Source organism: Delphinus delphis, chromosome 6 (genome assembly GCF_949987515.2).
Source record: "Delphinus delphis chromosome 6, mDelDel1.2, whole genome shotgun sequence".
NCBI classification, from domain to species: domain Eukaryota; kingdom Metazoa; phylum Chordata; class Mammalia; order Artiodactyla; family Delphinidae; genus Delphinus; species Delphinus delphis.
This window is the reverse complement of record NC_082688.1, coordinates 103,725,558-103,745,123: the sequence shown is the minus strand read 5'-3', so window position 1 is coordinate 103,745,123 and position 19,566 is coordinate 103,725,558. Positions and strand designations below refer to the sequence as shown.

General features: G+C 47.3%; 1 protein-coding gene across 3 annotated transcripts in view; it reads right to left on the bottom strand.

Moving 5' to 3' along the window:
- The window catches only part of PTK2B (protein tyrosine kinase 2 beta), a 139,340-nt gene extending 120,449 nt beyond the window's left edge, over positions 1-18,891 (bottom strand). Inside the window, exons 1-2 of one of the 3 annotated variants that reach the window (XM_060015200.1) lie at positions 18,434-18,891; positions 9,255-9,342 (exon numbers count right to left, since the gene is read on the bottom strand). The gene's annotated coding sequence lies outside the window, so the exon portion shown is untranslated. Of the gene's footprint in view, positions 1-7,704; positions 7,873-9,254; positions 9,343-18,433 lie in introns of those variants that run through there. The other 2 variants (XM_060015202.1, XM_060015199.1) reach the window with 2 other exon arrangements.
- Positions 18,892-19,566: the final 675 nt, after the last annotated feature.

Genomic DNA, 19,566 nt, shown 5'->3' with positions numbered 1-19,566 from the left:
GAGAGCTGAAGCAAGGGAGGAGGGTCAGACAGGAGGGGGAGACCAGGAGTTGTCTGAACTGACGACGGTGGATAAGGGGGCGGCAGACTGAAGTGCATGACTCTCCAGGAGGCTGCTATACAGAGGCTGCCATGAGACCTCTAGACAGGCTGACACTTAGTGCATTGCTACCAAAGATGAGGTCCATGGGAAAGGGCTTACCTATGAACTGAGAACACAGAGGAAGGAGAAGATTAAGGGGAATGACAAATTACTTACATAACCTAAACAATTTGATGCTCCCATAAACCCTACATCTTTTAAATCCATGTAAGGACCAATTTCAACTCAGAGAACATAGAAGCCTCTGATTGACCAGCAGATATTCTCCAGGACCCACAAATCATCCCAGATTACAGAATTTATCCAGACTCTCGAGACTCCCACATGCCCCTCCTTTGAGGTCAAGCTCTTTACTCTCTGATCCACTTTATACACTGCTGCCCAAATCTGATCATGCCCCCTTCACCCAAGTTCATATCTCAAGAGGTCTCTGCAGCCTTTAGAGTAAAGTCCAGTGGCTCCCTACAGCCTTCAGAATGATGTCCAATCCCTTCAGCCACCATGTTTGAGCCTTATGTAAGTTTCCACCCTTAACTTAATCGCCCTTTGGTACTCTTGGCTCCAGCCAAAATGAGTCATTCAAATCATGCCTCGCCACCTCCCTTCTATTTACACTCTTTGACCACAACCACTGTTCCAAGTTTCCGTGGCCATACGCTAGATATCCTTTGGGAGCTTTTCCAAATGCCCCTTCCTCCAAGAAGCATTCCAAGACAACCCAGAAAGAAGAACTCTCTCTGTTCTCTGACCTCATATAGCACTTTATTGGTGCCTCTTTTATGGCACCAAAAGTCCCCATCTTGGCTTACCGTTATTTATCTTTATGTATTACATCCCCAAGCAGACTGTAAACTCGTTGAGGACAGATACAGTCCCTCAAACGCGGGGAAAGATTATATACTCTGAGTGACGAGGGGGCTGAAGGAGGGGAGAAATATTGAACAAATGCCAAGAATGAGTCACAGGTGAGAAAACTCAGGCTCCGAGGGGTTACATAACTAGGCACTGTCAACCAAGGAGAAAGTGACAGATCAAGACTCAACCCACGTCATTCTGACCCAGACTCTTCATCCTTCCAGGGATCCTGCCCAGCAGTGCTTTATGAGGCATTTTCACATAAGCCAAGTGTTTCGCTCAACGACCCTATCAGGGATGCGGTACTATTTCTTCATTTTCAAATGAGAAAAGTGAAGCGACTTACCCAAAGTCACACAGTTAGCAACTGGAAGAATCTAGACCAAAGCCGTGTCTCCTGACCCCTGACCGTCTGTCCACTCACCCAGCCTGCCAATCTGCCAGCACTGAGCTGGGGGCTTGAGAACTTCAGCTCGGGACAGCCACTCACAGCTGCCTAAATGGACATGGCCATGTTTCCGTGCCCAGCATCCGTGTATATAGCAGACCAAAGGTAAACCGATGCCGGTAAGAGCATCTTCGAAGGTGCTGGAGTATCAGATCTCTGGTAACCTGCCTGGAGCTGGAACTGGGGGTGGGGAGAGCGTACACCTGAGCCAGGGAGAGGAGCTGGGTTCTCACCCCCAAAGCTCTGGAAGAACAAAGAGAGTGCTCGAGGCTAGGTGCGGGGGAGGACGAGACAGTTGACACTTATTTAGAAACCAGAAACACACGTGATGCTCCCAGTGGCAGGGACCAGAGGAAGGACGGTTCCCTCACCAGTGGGAAGTGGTACCCCTCCCCCAGAAGGGACCAGAGGAAGGACGGTTCCCTCACCAGTGGGAAATGGTACCCCTCCCCCAGAAGAGCAAAATCCGAACTCAGGGCAGAATTCCCAATGGGCCCACATGTGTCCCAGTGGGACTGCAACAACTGGGGAGTCTGAGAGGCAGCTGGAAGACCCTTAGAGAAGGAAAGGGCATGAAACAGGGGGACTGCGGTCCTGGGGCCCTCAAAGTTGTTGGGAGAATTGGCCTATTGAAGGGGACACTAGTCCACGAGTCAAGAACTAAACCCAGCAGCAAGCACTAAACTCCGGGCGAGAACATTCCTTTGAGCTCCTGTCCAGTGAGCGATGGTGCCAGGTTCTGCGTGGGTGGATTTCAGGACGTAAAAAGGGAAGAAGGTGACGGGAGAGGAGGAAAATGTTAGTGAACTGTCACCAGGATAGAAAAGGGGAAGGCTCCCCTTCCACGGCCTTGGTGGTGGTTGATTAGCTCTAATCACGTTGACCACTGCCTTTAGTGCTGGGCAAGGTAAGAGCTGGGTGGGGTCTGCGGCCCATCCGCAGCCCACCTAGAGGGTCACCTGGAGACAAAATCCTGCACTCCTATCAACCCACGCCTCGTGTCTAGGTAAAAAGTGCATCGGAATACGCAGTCTCCAGCCTGCTCTCTTAATCAAACCGTCATCGTGAGTAATAATTATACCTTGGGAAATGGCAGAGTGACTCAAAAGAGCTGCGCCCTGCCCCACTGCCGCCCCCTCGCATGGCTCAGAGCTTCGTGCCGGGTGCCTAGAACCCCGGAAACCGAAGCCACCATTTTCCCCTGCCTGTCAGCCCTCTGAGCGCCTTCAGTGGCCATGCGGACGCCAGTGTCTGGTGGGCAGCAGTAGAAAGGCTCCTTGCTGGCTACAGAGCTATCAGGCCAGGCTGTCACAGACACAGTGCACTGCGGGTGGGGTGTGGGGAGGCAGGTTGGGGGCAAGAAGCAAATTCTGTCTTGTACCTGATGCACAGGAGAAGCCCACGTCTGCCCCTCAAAACACGGCCTTTTTCCCCAGGGGGGAAAAAAATGGCCCTTCCCCCCACCAGCTCAGATCAACTCAAAGTATGAAACAGAATGACAAGGAGAGCTACATTCATTGCGTGCCTACTGTGTGCCTGAAAAAGGACTGAATGTGTTATGCACAGCCAAGGTTATTAAGCTGGTGCATAGGGCCATCTGGGACATTAAAATACTGGACTAGTCCACCCAAGCTTGTGAATGTCGCCCCCCCACCCCCGCCGCCAGGGCCCTGACTGCCTGCCTGCCTCGTCCACCTCCTAGGTTCCCTGTGACCACTGGCACAGCAGGCTCAGTTCTGTTAGATCCCTGCCCACGCCTTAGTGGCTGTTGATATTTGGAATATTACTCCTGGTGTACCTTCAGAAAAAGCCCTGTCATCATCTCAGAGACGAGGAAGAGAGGGCTACACGACTTAGCCAAGGTCATACGATGAGACCCAGAGCCAGAGCTGGAACCCAGGCTGACTGACCAAGTCCGGGCGCTGGACCACTGGACCACCAACCACGCTAATGTTTTGGAGACTCTCACCACTCTCCCTGCTCCTCCCCCTTTACCCTAGAACTGGCCCAGAGTCTAAGAGAAATTCTTGATCGGGGAGCCAGCAAGAACTTCTGTTAATTACCACCCTTTCTGCCCAAGGACCTCAGCAATTGTCCATCTTTATTCCGGCCACCTCAGAGATCCATTCATCTGGGAGGCCAGGGCCACAGAGTCCCGAGCCTATGAGCCTTCTGGGCAGGGAGAAAAGTAGGAATAGGACACCTACCACTCGGGGTTCACCCAAGGGACGCTTCCTCCCCTCGCCTGCCTCAATTGTACTTTCCTTAACAATATTAAGAACACATGGAATGACTGCCATACCCTGGAGGGCTACATGCTGAGGGACATACTCTTCCAGGGTCCTCCGAACAATGGGAAATGGGTGTGAACTGTGGTAGGAAGATTTAGGCTGACACAAGTGGGGGTTTGTGTCTGTGAGGGATGAGCGATGCTGGGACAGGGGCTTCGGTCCCTGAAGATCTTCTGTAAATTGGACACTACTAAGTCCAGGCTAGAGTTATGGGATGAGTAATGTCCGCAGAAAGATCTTTTTGGTTCCAGAACTGCACCTACATCAACAGTCAGTAGGAGTGGAGTGCCATTTCCATTGAGATGGTAGTAGGTGTCCCCCAAACCCACTAAAAGGGGTCTACAGTCAAATTTAGGGGATGCTAGTAAGTCCAGCGATACAGGTGTCTTTTCTGAGGAACTGACCATAGCCTCGATCATACAAATACGCAGGACGAATCTCCGAGAGTGGGCTCATTGGAGCGTTTCACCAGTGCAACACCTGTAACTATCTCATGGCAGAGAGTTTCTCCGAACACTGTGTGGCAAATGCTGCTCTAAAGAACTGGGGACAAAATGCTTACCACTGGGCAGGGGGGTGGGGAGATTTAGCCACTGGAAAGAGGGACCATTTGTAACCCAGTGGTTTCCACAAGGGAAACACACTTTCCATTTCCTCTTTCTCTCAACAAATTCTTAACTCCCTCCAGGTTCCCTTCTAGGAGGCCCCCTAATTCGCTCTTATAAATGCCCCCCATTAAAGTGAAAACAAGGCATCCTTACTTCTTCTACCCCTGAGCTCTATTTTTCTAATAAGGTACTCCTTATAAAAATGGGAATATTGACAGCTAAATTTTATGGTGCATTTGTCTGTGTCCGTTGTGCTTAGTGTGTTACCTGGATTCTCCCTTCTAATTCATTCACATTTCCTTTCAGTTAATTCAACTTTGAGTTATGGCCACCCCTTCCCCAGGGTCTTCCAGGGCATCTGGGAAGGAAGTCATTGACAAAGCTGAAAAACTGCCCCAAGCTCTCCCTTTCTGCTCAGGAGCCAACCCACTGTCTCACTAGGAGAAGGACCTCCACCACGTACTTCCCCTGCAACCTCTGAGTGCTCAATAAATATAAACAAATAAACGAGCCCCAAGCACTTCAGGGATGCTACTTTGGTTACCCCTGTGAAAGCGCTAGGAAGATTAACATCTACCACTTTTTCTTCAGCACTCCCTGGGCAATTTAGATACGTTACCACGGATCCACCCCACAACCTGAACGAACAGATACTCTTATCCTCATTTCTGAAAAGAGATTCTGGGGTTCCAAGGAGTGAAGTGGTTTACGTAAGGCCTCACAGCAGGCAAGTGGCAAAGCTGGCATTTGAATCCAGGTTCACGGGGCTCCAAAGACAAGGAACTGTCTTTCTTTTGATTTTAAGAAATAACATGCTCAATCAGTGAAGGAGCCCCAAAGTGGAATCTAGGAGGATTGGTTACAAGATAATATGTCCTGGGCGGCGGGCGTGGGATGAAGTGGGAGATTGGGATTCGCATATATACACTATTGATACTATGCATAAAATGGATAACTAATGAGAACCTACTGTATGGCCCAGGGAACTCTACTCAGTGCTCTGTGGTGACCTAAGTGGGAAGGAAATCCAAAAAAGAGGGGATATAAGTATATGTATAGCTGATTCACTTTGCTGTACAGCAGAAACTAACACAACATTGTAAAGCAACTATACTCCAATAAAAATTAATTAACAATTAATAAATTTTTAAAAATAATAAAAAAAGAAAAAAAAAGATAATATGTCCTGAGACTGTTCCCTTGGTGCCTGGGCACTACCTACCCTTCACTTCCCAGTAGCATCCTCAGCTTCCCCCTAGAGGACAGGTGCCAGATAAAATACCAGATGTCCAGCTGAATTTGAATTTCAGATAAACAGTGAATAATGTCTTGGTATAAGTATGCCCCAAAGATTGCACGGGACATAGTTATACTTGACAAATATTCATTGTTTATCTGAAATTCAAATCTGAGTGTCCTGTATTTTCTTTTTTTTTTTTACATCTTTATTGGAGTATAATTGCTTTACAATGGTGTGTTAGTTTCTGCTTTATAACAAAGTGAATCAGTTATACATATACATATGTTCCTATATCTCTTCCCTCTTGCATCTCCCTCCCTCCCACCCTCCTATCCCACCCCTCTAGGTGGTCACAAAGCACCGAGCTGATCTCCCTGAGCTATGCCGCTGCTTCCCACTAGCTATCTATTTTACGTTTGGTAGTGTATACTTGTCCATGCCACTCTCTCACTTTGTCATTTGCTAAATCTGGCGGCCCTGCACCCTTGAGTCAAGTCGGAGGCTGCTGGCTCTAGGGCCCAAGTGACAGGAGTTGCCATGGCAGCCAGAGCAGGCCCTTCTGGAGCTGTCTCTCCCACCTCTCCAGCTTCAACTCACCCCTGCACTCTCCACGTGCTGAACACCCCAAGCTACTTTCAGTTTCCTGGGTTCATCCCGCTGCTTCTGGCCTCAGGTCTCAGTACTTGCTGTGCCCTATGCCGTTTATGCCCCTCTTTCCCTCCCAGGCTAATTCTACCAATCCTTCAGGTCTCCACTTAGAGTCACTTCTGCCAGGAAGCCTTCCTGGACACACTGACCGGCTCCACCCACAGCCCCCAGCACTGGGCTGGTCAGCACCTGTTCCCTCCCTCCCCACGGCACTGCTCGGGGCGCAGGGCTGGGTCCCACGCACCCTGGTCTCCCATGCCCAGCGCCAGCACCTGGCCTCAGGTAGGAAGTCAGCCAATGCTTATTGAATGAAGGAATGAGAGCAGAGTGTCATGCCAGAGCTGATCTCTCCATGTGACTACTTCCCTCCCTCCTTCCATTTTCACACACTTTTTTGTCTCTGCTTCCTCTTCGCCCTCCCCCAGAGGAGTTGTGAAAGGCTGGGGTTAGGTCCACACCTGCATTCCTTGCCCTCAAGGGAGGAGCCTCCTTGTGTCCCTTCCCTGATCTTTTCGAACCAACTGCCCCGAGGGCTCACGTCCAGCTGTGGGTCGGGGGAAAGCTCTTCCTCTTCTGGTTTCTGAGCGCCCCTGGCGAATGCCCCCTGTGTGTCCAAAATTCGGCTCTCCTTCTCCCCGCCCTGACCCCTTGGAGAAGCCTAATTGGATTGAGCTCCAAGCTTGGCGTGTGGGGAGACGCAAGTGTCAGATGGCTGACGTTTAGGGCAGGTGGTGGGGCTCGGTGGGCTCAGAACAGCACCCATATGTTGCCTGTTCACCCACCCAAGGCTTTGCCCACGCACAGCCTGACAGGAGAAGGCGGCACAGAACTTAACCCTTTAGGAGCATTCCGAAGTAATGTCACAAAGACCCGGGGTGGCAGCGAGCGTTAACTTTAGTCCCCACAACACACAGGCACTCACACACACACACACACACACACACACACACACGCACGCGCGCACACACGCACGCACAGAGTTCTGCTTCTACCCCCCTGCAGAGCCCTGCTTGCTTCCAGTCGGCGCTTGATTCAGAAGATGCCCTCTGGGGGGCGGTGAGCGCAGTGGGGTGTGCGTGGGAATGTGAGCAGGGTGGGCGAGCTGAAGGGCACGGCAGGGGGCAAAGGAGGAAGCGGCAGAGGCTCTAAGGCAGGAGTTGAAGAGTTGGATTCTGAAAGCTCTCTGGCCCGACCTTTAGAGGCAGGCGGCCTTTCTGTGCCCTCCCATCACCCCCCCACACACACCCATCCTCCCCTGTCTGATAAGAGAACTAAGAGGGAAAAACACCCTTTCGTCTCAAATTAACTCCCAAAATGGAATCCCTCTCCCTTCGCGGAGGGCTCGCCGGCCCCGGGAGCGCCCCACGCCGCAGCGCCCACTTCTGGGTCCGCGGCTCCCGGTCCCGTCCGGGTCCCTGCAATCCCGGAGTCACCCCGACCCTCCCGCCTCGTCCAGCCTCCACCTTCTGGCTGGGCGCTCAGCCCCGATTGCGATCGCGGGAGGGGACTCACACGGAGCGAAGCGCCGACTCCGGCGGCGGCTCCTCGGCTCGGCCAGGTGCGGCGGGGCGGCGGCAGGTGAGGGGCTCTTCTTAAGGGGTGCGCGGCGGCTCCGGAGGCCTCCGCTGAGAAACAGCGCTGACAGGTTTGTGTTTTCCCCTCTCCTTCTCCGACTTAACCACACCCCTGCTGCTCTCCTCCCCACTTCCTTAAGGGGTGGGGTGTGTTGTCTGCGGTGCCGAGCGTGTGCCGCTCCAGCCTCTTACCATAAACTCTGAAATAGACGCCGCCGCCAGTTTCCGGAGCTGCACGTGCCCAGAGATGGGGGGCCATCTCTGCCACGCCCCGACCCTAGGTGGGGTCTTCTGCTGTTCTGTGCCCGCCCCCGACCCCCGTGAGCAGTTGAGCCCCCATTCCTACCACCCCTCCCTCTTTCTTCCTGTCCACTTGGAAACTTCGGGAGGCCACACTTAGAGGCTGGCGTTTCCTCTTAGCCCCCAGGTATGTTTCAGAGCTGGAGACTCACCTGCCTGTCGCGCTCTCAGCATCAGTGTCCCTCCCGGTCTCTTCAAGCCCTAAAGTGCCCAGGCCCTTTTGGGGGCGCCAGAAATCAGGTGACTATCACCAGGAGCTTTAGCAGAACTGGCCGAGGGGCCTGAACACCACGGACCAGGTCCCTGCGCTGTACCAGCCAGGACAAGAGGCACAAGAATAGGCATAGAAACTGGGCAGCCTTTCTCACCCCATCTCTACATCAGGCCACTTGGTTTGTTGCCTAAATCAAGAGGCTGGTTTACCTCTTCACTCAGGCCAGCAGGGCAGTGAGAGTCAAGGCACTTAGCAACCCCTTTCCCTATCACTAGAAAGATTCCAGACTTTCTCCTGAGTAGGAGGAGGTGAACCGGGCTTAACATAAGGTCAAAAAGCTGGTGTGTCACAGTGTTGCCCCACACCCTCAGGGCTCCTCTCCAGAGCCCTCACCCCAAACTTCTTCATTCTGTATCCTGTGAAGGGTTGGGATCCCCCACAGTTCTAGAGGATGCTATTCACAAAGACGTCTCTGAGGGTGGTGCCCCCTGGCGTTGTGCAGCCACATGTGACAGCCCTGCATACACTATACTCACCCCCAGACTCTCTCACCCCCCACCCCAAACTCAGCAGACGGGTCACCCCAGGAGAAAAGCCAGCATTTGGTGAGCACGTCTAAATGCCAACCACTGTGCTAAGGAAGCACTCCGTTTACATTTCATCTATGTTTACGTTTCCTTTAATTCTTCCCATTTGCTGAAAAGAAAACCGAGATTAAAAGATTAACATGTCCAAGGCCACAGAATCAGAAAATCAGTGTTCATCCAAGTATGATCAGTGGACTACCTGTAGCTTTTAAAATGCAGATACCTGGGACTTCCCTGGAAGTCCAGTGGTAAAATCCCACATGCAACGCGGCCAAAAAAAAAAAAAAAAAAAAAAAGCAGATACCTGGATGCCACTCCAGGTCTACTGAAAATCAGAATCTCTGTGCCTGGGGCCCACTCACTCACTCAGGGTAACTTACAACCCACCTGACGGAGCTCACGGACTGCTGGAGCTCTGACTTGTTCATCCCGTCCACCGATCAGCCGTGTTCTCAGCACCAGGTAATGCCAGGGTCTGCAAAGCAGTGAGAAGACATACAAATAGGTATCGAGGGAGACCTTGGCTAGGGCTTGGGCGACAAGGCAAGTCAGATGGGGTGAACTGGAGTTAGCAGGGGACATATGGGGGAAGATGAGGCACCAACCGACCACTCTGTGAGGAAGATTGTCAGAGGGTGTCAGCAAGCAGGTGGCCCATCCGTCTTCCCGTGCATGGGAATGAGGTGATGAAGGTCCAGCAGTGTGAAGGTTGGGGACCTGCGTGAATTGTGGAGAGTCTGGTGCCCCGTGATGACAGTGGGAACTCAAGAGCAAGGCGACTCCAGACTGGTTTAAGGAAAGGTGAGTTTGTGTATGCTGCCTTCATGTGGCCAAATCCATGAACTACACTCTCACTGGGTCCTAATTCAGGGAAAGAAAAGTTTTCAGATATTCAAAATTTTGAGGTTGTTGAAGTCTTCAGCAATCTTTTTGAAGCTCCAAATATCTAGCTCCTAGAATCGTAGCATCATAGGTTTTATTTATGAAAGAAGCTTGAGAAACTCCCTGCAGTGGATGACTCCGTCTTCAGGTCTTCTTATGCTCTGTCCAGTGGTGCGCGTGAAAGGCTAAGGTGACAGGGTCAAACTTACTTGCCTCTAAGGAAAACCTATCAGAAACACTTTCAGGAGCCTGGAACTCTATATAAAGGCTCTTAAAAATTCTACCCATGGCTCTTTGTGGGTTGGGATAGTGACCTATGCCAGTGAAGAAGAAAAAATTTCCCTTCTATCTACTTCTGTCTGTCTCAAGCCGAGACAGTGCAATTGTGGGAAGCCCTGGTTGGAGGTGGGGGGAGAAATGTGGGGCTGGTTCAGCAGGAGAAGGAAACTATAATAAAAAAAACACTTCGAATTTTCCATTTAAATGTTCCACCCTCACCCCAGGTTCAAGTCTTCAACCCTGCATCACATGGCTCCCCCAACACAGTCCTTTCCAGTTTTCCCCATGAGTGTCAGTAACATTATCCCAGGAACCAAGTGTTAAATCCCGAATCACCTTTGACTCTCCTTTATTACCCCACAGCCATTCTATCTCTAGGTTCTGGGAATTCTTCCAAACATTTTTCCTATTCATCATTTTCTTTCAAGTCCTATTGCCCCTACCATGGTTCATGGTCTGTTTGTCTTATGCCCAGACTTGTGAAAAGGGTTCTCCTAACCTGACCCCCACTCCCATCCCAAAAGGAGCTGGGACTGGAGCTCGGTAAAGTGGTCTGAGCTGGTGATGAGCTTCTGGTTGGCATCTGAAACCACAGGAATGGATGAGATGGTCTGGGGTGGAGTAAGAGGGAGCAGAGATCTTAAGGTCAGGCTCTTGCCAGGAGCAAACTTAATGAAGAGGCAAAAGTTGGATGGGGCGGGCTGATGAGTGAATTGGAAGTGATTCATGTCTTGGCTGAAGGAGGACTTGAGAGATGCGGATGATTGAGGGGGCTGTGGGTTGAAAGAGGGCTGTTTAATCATTTGTTTAAGATGCAGGTTTAAATGCACATGGGAAGGATCCAGTCTAGAGGGAATATGTGACCTTGGGCAGGTGAATCCCTCTCTCTGAGCTCATATCTCCTAACCTAGAATAGAAGACTAAGGACTACCCGCTCTGCCTATTTCACAAGGTTTCGTGATGCCCAAATTAATAAGTATGAAGATGCTATAAAATGCTATAGTTATTATTTTTAGAAGTGATAGGAATTAAATAGGATAGGATTAGTGGGGAGATAGTACATATGTATCTGTTATATAGGTAGTTTGTCAAGTGTTCACTGTGACCAGAACTTTCATCCATCATCTAATCTTCACAACAGTTGAGGTTGATAATAATATTCCTATTTTATAGAAAGGAAAAGGAGGCTTGGAGAAGGTAAACAAAAAATTTGTCCACCCCTCAGGTGGTAAAGAGCGAAGCTGAATCCAAACTCATTACTAGCAGGGCCGTGATGGTATGTAATTAGAGTCTCTCCATTATGGACAATGGAATTAAATCACATAATATAAATTTACTATTTCAATAAAATTCATTTTAAAAGGACAGTATGGTTATAAGTGTTCAGAACAAAAAAAAATTAACAAACAAAAAACTTATGGGCACAAGGACTAAATAATTGAAGTTACTCACGACCAAAGGACATCTATCTCTAATTTAACCAGGCACCACTAGGCATACTAAATGGACCACAGTTGAGGCCAAAATGGAGGACTCAAAGCCACACCCTTGACTTCTAAAGAACCCTTTATTCTATCCATGAAAGCATTACTGGTTGTCCCCCTTTCTTCACTTATAGAGAATCCCTGAATTTTAGTTGGCCAGAGGCTGCCCAAAATAAAGACTACCCTTCCCAGTCTCCCTTGCAGGTGTGACCGTGTGATTAAATTCTGGGCAGTGGCTGGCGAGTAGACGCTATGTGTGCAGCTTCAGGACCAAGTCCTTCAAGGGAATGGGTATGCCCTCCGCTAGTCCCTTTTCCACTACCACCTGATGATGGGACCTGGAACAGTCATCTTGGTCTGTGGCGTTGAGAATAGCAGAGCAACATTGAAGAGCAGAGCAGAGATGAAGCCTGGGTCCCTAATGAGCACCATCAAGCCACCATGCTAGCCCCAGACATGGTCTGGACCTGGGAGAACTTTTATACAAGAGAGAAAGAAACACTTCAATTGTTCACGTTACTGAACTTGAGGCTTTTCTGTTGAAAACCAAAGCCTAAACTGAGTTCTAACTAATATACCATCATTTAGCCCATTTTCTTTTATATACAAATTAAGGCAGAACCTCAACATCCCCATCTATAAAAATGGGAATAATTGACAGGGTTTTGGGAAGACTAGAGATAATTACATGTAAGTTTTCTTGCTAGTGCTGTGGTTCACAGTGGACAATAATATAATACAACAATATTATAACCTGTTGTAACTTTAAAAGATGCATTCCTGAAATAAAAGTCATGGTTGCTTTAAAATATTCCACACACGCCACCCCCCCAATAGTGTAGGGGAGAGGAGGAACAAAAACAACAAAATTGAGAACTGATGTAAGATGAAAGATGGGTATGTGGGGGTTAATTACACTGTTCTCTCTAATACTGTGTTTGAAAATATTCATAGTGAAAAGGTTAAAATAAATAAAATCATTCCACAGAGAAAAGAAAAGGAATTCCTGGACATAATCCAAAGTGTCTCCTTGGGAAAAATGAAACCATATTAAATGTAGTGAGAAATTAATTTGGGTACCCAAGAGGGAGGGCAGACGGATCAGGCCGAAGAGTGTTTTCATTTTCAGCAGTTTCCACAGCCCAGGGCACTGCTGCCAGCCCTTCTGTAGCTCCCCAAAGTGGCCGCAGGACAGTGGGCTGTGGGACGTTCTTGGAAAGTGACTGCATGGAAGCGGATGGAGCCCAGCCCGCCCTGCTCACTCCGGGTCAGCTCCATGACTCCTGTGACTTTGACCTTCTTGGTTCTCAGTCCTTTACCCCCACCTGTGAGTGAGCTCACCAGGTCCCCCACTGCCTATGGAAAACCTCTGAAGCAACAGAGTGACTGCATGACTCTTGCCATTGTTGATGCCAGCGATTCTAACACACGTGGCTATCAGGTCCCAGCCCACACTATGCTAGAAGCAACAACTAGGAAGGGAGAGCAGGTTGCTGCAGGCAGATTCATTGTTAGTAGCAAGAGGAACCTCTAAGCAAGAAAGAACAAATGCCTAGCCAATGCAAGAACCCACAGATCACAGGCATCTGTGGCCATTTAAGGGACAGAGACAAAGAACCCCACACACTTCATTAACTCCTGAGGGCACCCCGTTATTACCCAGCCCAGCCCAGTAATTATTGTCTATTTTGGTAAGTCGTGAAGAAAAGCTTAAATTCTGTTCTGCATCCTCTATTTTAGAGAGAAAAAAGCACACGATGTATTTCAGAAATTTTTCTGTTAAAAATGTTTGCCATCAAATAATTGGGGGCTTACATTTCAGGACCATGGAACAGCAGTTTAGATTTCATTTTGTCAAGTGGTCAAGCTGCCAGTCTGTACCAGAGTATTTTGCCACCCTCGATCCTTCACAGTGAGTAGCAGCAGTGTGTAGGCTTCACTGGGGACCTCCAAACAAGGGGTCAAAACCCCAAATGCTGACAGAGGCAGGGTAGAGAGTGTGAGGGAAGCTGGCTGGATAGGGACTGTGGCAAACAGGAACAAATGTCCCTCCTACAGGGAGCAGCTGCTATTCAGCTCAAGTCTCTTGCCACGCAGGAGAGGGAGCTTAATGTAGCAATGTAGGCAGATCTTTCTTTCTTTAAAAGCAAAGGCAGGGCTTCCCTGGTGGCGCAGTGGTTGAGAGCCCGCCTGCCGATGCAGGGGACGCGGGTTCGTGCCCCGGTCCAGGAGGATCCCACATGCCCCGGAGCGGCTGGGCCCGTGAGCCATGGCCGCTGAGCCTGCGCGACCGGAGCCTGTGCTCCGCAACGGGAGAGGCCACAACAGTGAGAGGCCCACGTACCGCAAACAAACAAACAAAAAAAGCAAAGGCAGACAGCAACTTCCATGGCGGTCCAATGGTTTGGACTTTGCCTTCCAATGCATAGGGTGCGGGTTTGATCCCTGGTCAAGGAGCTAAGATCCCACATGCCTCAGGGCCAAAAAACCAAAACATAAAAGAGAAGCAATGTTGTAACAATTTCAATAAAGACTTTAAAAATTGTCCACATCAAAAAAAAAAATCTTAAAAAAAAAAGCAAAGGCAGACAATGACTATCTGAAAAGGAAATTAAGAAAATATTTCCATTTACAATAGTATCAAAAAGAATAAAATGGAGGTGAAAGACTTGTACACCGAAAACTGTAAAACATTGCTGAAAGAGATAATAGGACACAAATAAATGGAAAGCTATCCTGCATTCATGGATTGGAAGACAGTATTGTTAAGAGGGCAGTACTACCCCATTAAATCTACAGATTTAATGCAATCCCTATGAAAATCCGAACACCATTTAATGCAGAAATAGAAAAAAAACCCATCCTAAAATTCATATGGAATCTCAACAAATCCCAACGGTCAAAATAATCTTTAAAAAGAAAAACAGAGTTGAAGGTCTCACACTTCCAGATTTCAAAACTTATTACAAAGCTGCAGTAATCAAAACAGTGTGGTACTGGCATAAAGACAGACATATAGAGCAATGCAATAGAGCATCCAGAAATGAACTCTTGTCATTTGATCTTCAACAAGGGTGCTGAGACCACTCAATGGGGAAAGGACAGTTTCTTGAACAAATGGTGGTGGGAAAACTGGATATCTACATGCAAAGGATGAAGTTGGATCCTTCCGTTGCACCATATATAAAAATTAATTCAAAATAGACTGAAGACCTACACATATGACCTAAAACCATGACACTGGCAATAATTTCTTGGATATGACATCAAAACACAGGCAACAAAAGTAAAAAGAGAGAAGGACTACATTAAAATTAAAAAAATTTTGTGCAGCAAAATGAAAATGAATGGCAACAAAATGAAAATGCAACCTACAGAGTGGGAGAAAATATTTGCAAATTATATATCTGGTAAGGGGCTAATATCCAGAATATATAAAGAACTCATACAACTCAACAACAACAAAAAATAACCCGATTAAAAATGGGGCAAAGGACTTAAATAGATATTTCTCTAAAGATGATATCCAGATGGCCAAAAAGCATGAGACGATATTCAACATCACTAATCATTAGGGAAATGCAGATCAAAACCACATGGAGATATCACCTCATATCCATTAGGATGCCTACTATTAAAGAAAAGAAAGAAAATAATGAATGTTGGTCAGGATGTGAAGAAATTGGAATCCTTGTGCACTGTTGGTGGGAATGTAAGGTGGTGAATCTGTTGTAGAAAACAGTATGCCAGTTCCTCAAAAAAGTAAAAATAAATCCAGAGATTCCACTTCTGGGCATATATTCAATACTCGAAAGAATTGAAAGCAGGGTCCCGAAGAGATATTTGTACACTCATGTTCACAGCAGCATCATTCACGATAGCCATGGGGTGGGAGCAATCCAAATGTCCATCAGTGGATGAATGGGTAAACAATGGAATATTACTCAGCTTTAAAAAAAAGGAAGGAAACTCTAAAATATGCTACAACATGGATGAACTTTGAGGACATTATGCTTAGTGAAATAAGACAGTCACAAACAAGTGATTCCACTTATTTGTGGTACCTAGCATAGTCAAATTCTTAGAGACATAAAGTAGACGGGTGGTTGCTAGGGCCTGGGGAAAGGAGGAAGAGGGCATTTGTTTAAAGGGTTCAGAGTGTCAGTTCTACAAGATGAAAAGTTCTGCATATTTGTTGCACAATAATGGGAATATGCTCAATACTACTGAACTGTACACTTAAAAACGCCTAGGATGGTCAGTTTTATGCTCATTTTAGCACAATTAATTTTTTTTAAACAACAAAAAAGCAGAGGGAAAAAAAATTTTTTTTATGGTAAATCTGCCAATTTGCATATGTTGGCAACTGTTTTGATCCTGTAGCTGCCTATCTTATGGCGATTTCCCCATCTTTCTAACAAATAGCTGAGCCCCAAAGGTATCTCAGTGACCAGCCCTCCAGCACATGACTCAGGTAAAGCCTAATTGGTTTAAGTCGGTCATAGCAGTCTCATCCTCCTTGATGGTGATGGATTTAGAGGTGGGCATGTGACCCAGTTCTGGCTGATAAGGTGTGAGGGAAAATCTTCTGGAGGTTTGTAGGAAAGGTTTCGTGGCTCTGAAAATGAAGCATACTAGGGAGAAATGGTCCTATTCCATTTCTGGACATTGATTTACAACAGCATAAGATATCTGGAGCAGCTGCGGTAATTTTCTAACCCAAAGGCAGCCATAGGCAGACCAGAAAGATGGAAAGAATCTGGGGTCTCAGTGTCACACGGCTGGACACAGCCTTCTTGCCTCCAGACTTTGTTATGTGAGATCTTCCATGCCCTTATGGTTTAATCATTGTGAGTTGCAATTTACAAGTTGCAGCTTAGAAGATCATAAGTGATACAGAGGAAAAAAAGCATATGGAGCAAATAAAAGAAGTCTGAGACTGAATCTGATCCAGAGGCAGGCGATTTACTACCCCAGGTGTTTCCCTAGTCACTTGCATTAAGCACTAATTCTTATGGGAGTTCCCCCTGCAAGTCAAACTCAGAGCCCCTACCCTCCTTTCTCTATGGCAGAGGCCTCAGAGAAGGCCTAAGCCATCACTGTGTCCAACATCAAGCATCAGACTACAGTGATTTCCTCTAAGATGTCCTTGGTAACGTTGCTGAACAAGTTCAAGTACATCTGCATCTCTGGTTGCCCATTTCTGAAAATGGTTCTTGCTACTGCCAGCCCTGTGACTGTCAAATACAGCAGTCATCCTCCTTATCCCTATAATATTCTTTGATATTAAATCTGCTTTTTCTGATATTAATAGGGCCACACCAACTTTCTTTGATTCGTGTTAGCATGGCATATCTTTTTCCATCCTTTTACTTTTAACTTACTTGTAGGCTTATATTTAAGTGGGTTCCTTTTAGGTAGCATATAGTTGGGTCTTGCTTTTTTATCTAATCTAACAATCTCTGCTTTTTATTTGCAGTAGTCACTTTCTAGTCATCTGCTTTAAAAAGGAAAAAAAAAAGCTGTTCTTCTTTCTGCACCTAGGAATAGTTTTTTTCCTAACACGACATTTAATAAAGAGTTGTCATTCCTTACATAAATGTACATGGTGATAGCAGGGGGGTTGGAAATGTGGCATTGCCTGGCAAAGATGCCTGGGGATGGGATGGGATGGGGCAAGTTATAGTAGTGAGAACTGCCAGTTGAGTTTTGTAATAGTTTAGCTGGTATACAGAGGACCTGAACTTCAGGGCCTCTGAAGAAGGTCCTTTCTCCTGGAAGAAGAAACAGGAGCTGGTGACACATTAGTTACAATCACCAAGACTTCTCTTTCCTGGTCTCTGTATCTTAATCACCCTCTTTCCTGAAATTATGCAAAGAATAAAAAAAGTTCGGAGTGTCTGAGCTGGTAAGAATTTGGAACAATTAGTCCAATCTTTCCTTTTACAGTTGAGAAAAAGGAAGTAAGGAAAGTGAAATATTATGCCCCAGGTCTTGCCCCTGGCTAATGGTGGTGCTTGGAATAGGACCAAGTCCTTTCCAGATTTCCAGAAAGACTGGAGGACCCTACTGGTTTAATGTTAACCTTTGTATTCTCCTTAAAGAAAAAAAAGCTCCATCTGTTAATTTCTACTCTTTACCCTTGTTTTGATTTGCGGCCCTACTCAGAGAGTTGAGAAAAGAACCAACAACAAAACAAACAAGGGACATCATAAGAACAGAATGAAACACCCATACAGCAAAACAGATTCGCAGGGCAACTGGGACACATAGATAAAACAGTGAAAGAAAGTGAGACTAGAAGAGACAAGATTTTCCAGGGAGGTGCCTGGCATGTGGGGTTATTAGCCCCATCTTGTGGCCTTTTCAGATATTGTCTCGAAGGTTAATTTTTGAACCAGTAAGCCTAACTGGAGACCTACTTGCTGGGTGAGTAGACCTAGCACAATGGGCCTCAAACTTTACTGTACCTGAGAATCACCTGGAGAGCGTGTGAAAAACGCAGATTCCTGGGCCTTTCCTCCCAAAGAGGCAAGTAGATCAAAGAATCTGGACTCAAGAATCTGTGCTTTTATTTAGAAAGCTCCCCCGGTAACTGCAGGAGGACCACTGATCATGTATAAGAAACACTCCAGAAAGCAATAACACTTAGTGGCATCCATCAGCTTGGCATTGTGGGGAAAGGCCTATTCTGAGTAAAAGTTTGGAAGGAAATTGTCTAGATGTTAGCCTACTTGCAAGCTAACAAGTATCAATGGAAAAAATGCTGCCTGCCGTATCGGTAAACAAAGGATGTTGCGGCCATCAAGCCATCACATTAACGCTACCCCGACCTAGCAGTCAACTGCTGCAGCCACTGCCCCCTTCCCCCCAGTGATGCACCCCGAAGAGACTCAGGATGAGAAAGCACAGGATACTGACCTCAGATAGCCGAGGTGCACATCAATTAGTGAGCCCAGACTCTTGCATCTTCCCATACATAGAAAAGTGCTAAATTCCCTAACTTGAGATATCTGGTTTTCTTTAATTAACAGTAATCTTTTCAAGTTCCGACTACCTGGTCTTTGTTGCAAAAACTATGTATCCTGGATCCTCTCCTACCTCTTTGGAGCAAGCAGTCCCTCAGGGCTTAAGTCCTCTGTTTTGTCCGCCAAGTAAGATGTAATTCTCAACTTTTAAGTTGTGCTTTTTTTTTTTTTTCTCTAGTCAACACATGTTAGCATGCCACAGTTTCAGGAATGCTGGTAGATGAAACTCTTGAGTCAACGCACAGTTTATTACTAACAGCAATGGCAATAGTCAGATTATAGTCATTTGGGCCAGTTTCCTGAGCCTTAATTCCCAAAAGCCTACATGATGTGGGCCACAGGAGGAAGCTTAGGGAACCCAAATCTTTTATAATGAAGAGTAAGATTGCCAGATCTTTGCCTGGAGGGAGACATTATCTCTGCCTTCTGAGGCTGTTCATCATAGAAACGTCCTTGAAAAGACAGTACCAAAAAGGCAGTGTCTCTGGGTGGCATACAGAAACATGAGACCTGTGGAGACTTGTCTTCCAACGGAAGCCGGAAATGAAAGTGTTCCAGGGGAAAGGAATCCCACATCTGAACGTTGTAAAGTGATCAACGTGACGCAGGTTGGAGAGACTCAGGCCTGCTGTACCTGGCAGGAATTTAGCCTGGATTTCAGTTCCCACAGCTAACTTTGCAGACGTCCTTAATCTCTGTTTCACTCACGAGGAAATAGATTCTGGAAAGATGGTGACTTGCCCGCCTATTCAACCACGGGACAAGAATCGGATCTTCTCAGAGGTCTTCCACTGCCCCTTTCTCTCATTTGTTCCCGCCTTACCCCAGGGGGCAGGCACAAGACTGCCCAAAATAAGTAAGCAACTAATGCAAGAGCGGGCACAGATCTTTGAAAGGGCACTGCAAACTCTTAAGCGGTGAAAAAGCTAACGACGCCGTTAAGATCAGACTTCACTTCGGAACCACGAAGTAAGGAGCTCTGGCTTCTCCCACCTCACGGGCCTGAGATTTCCGGGGACCACTTAA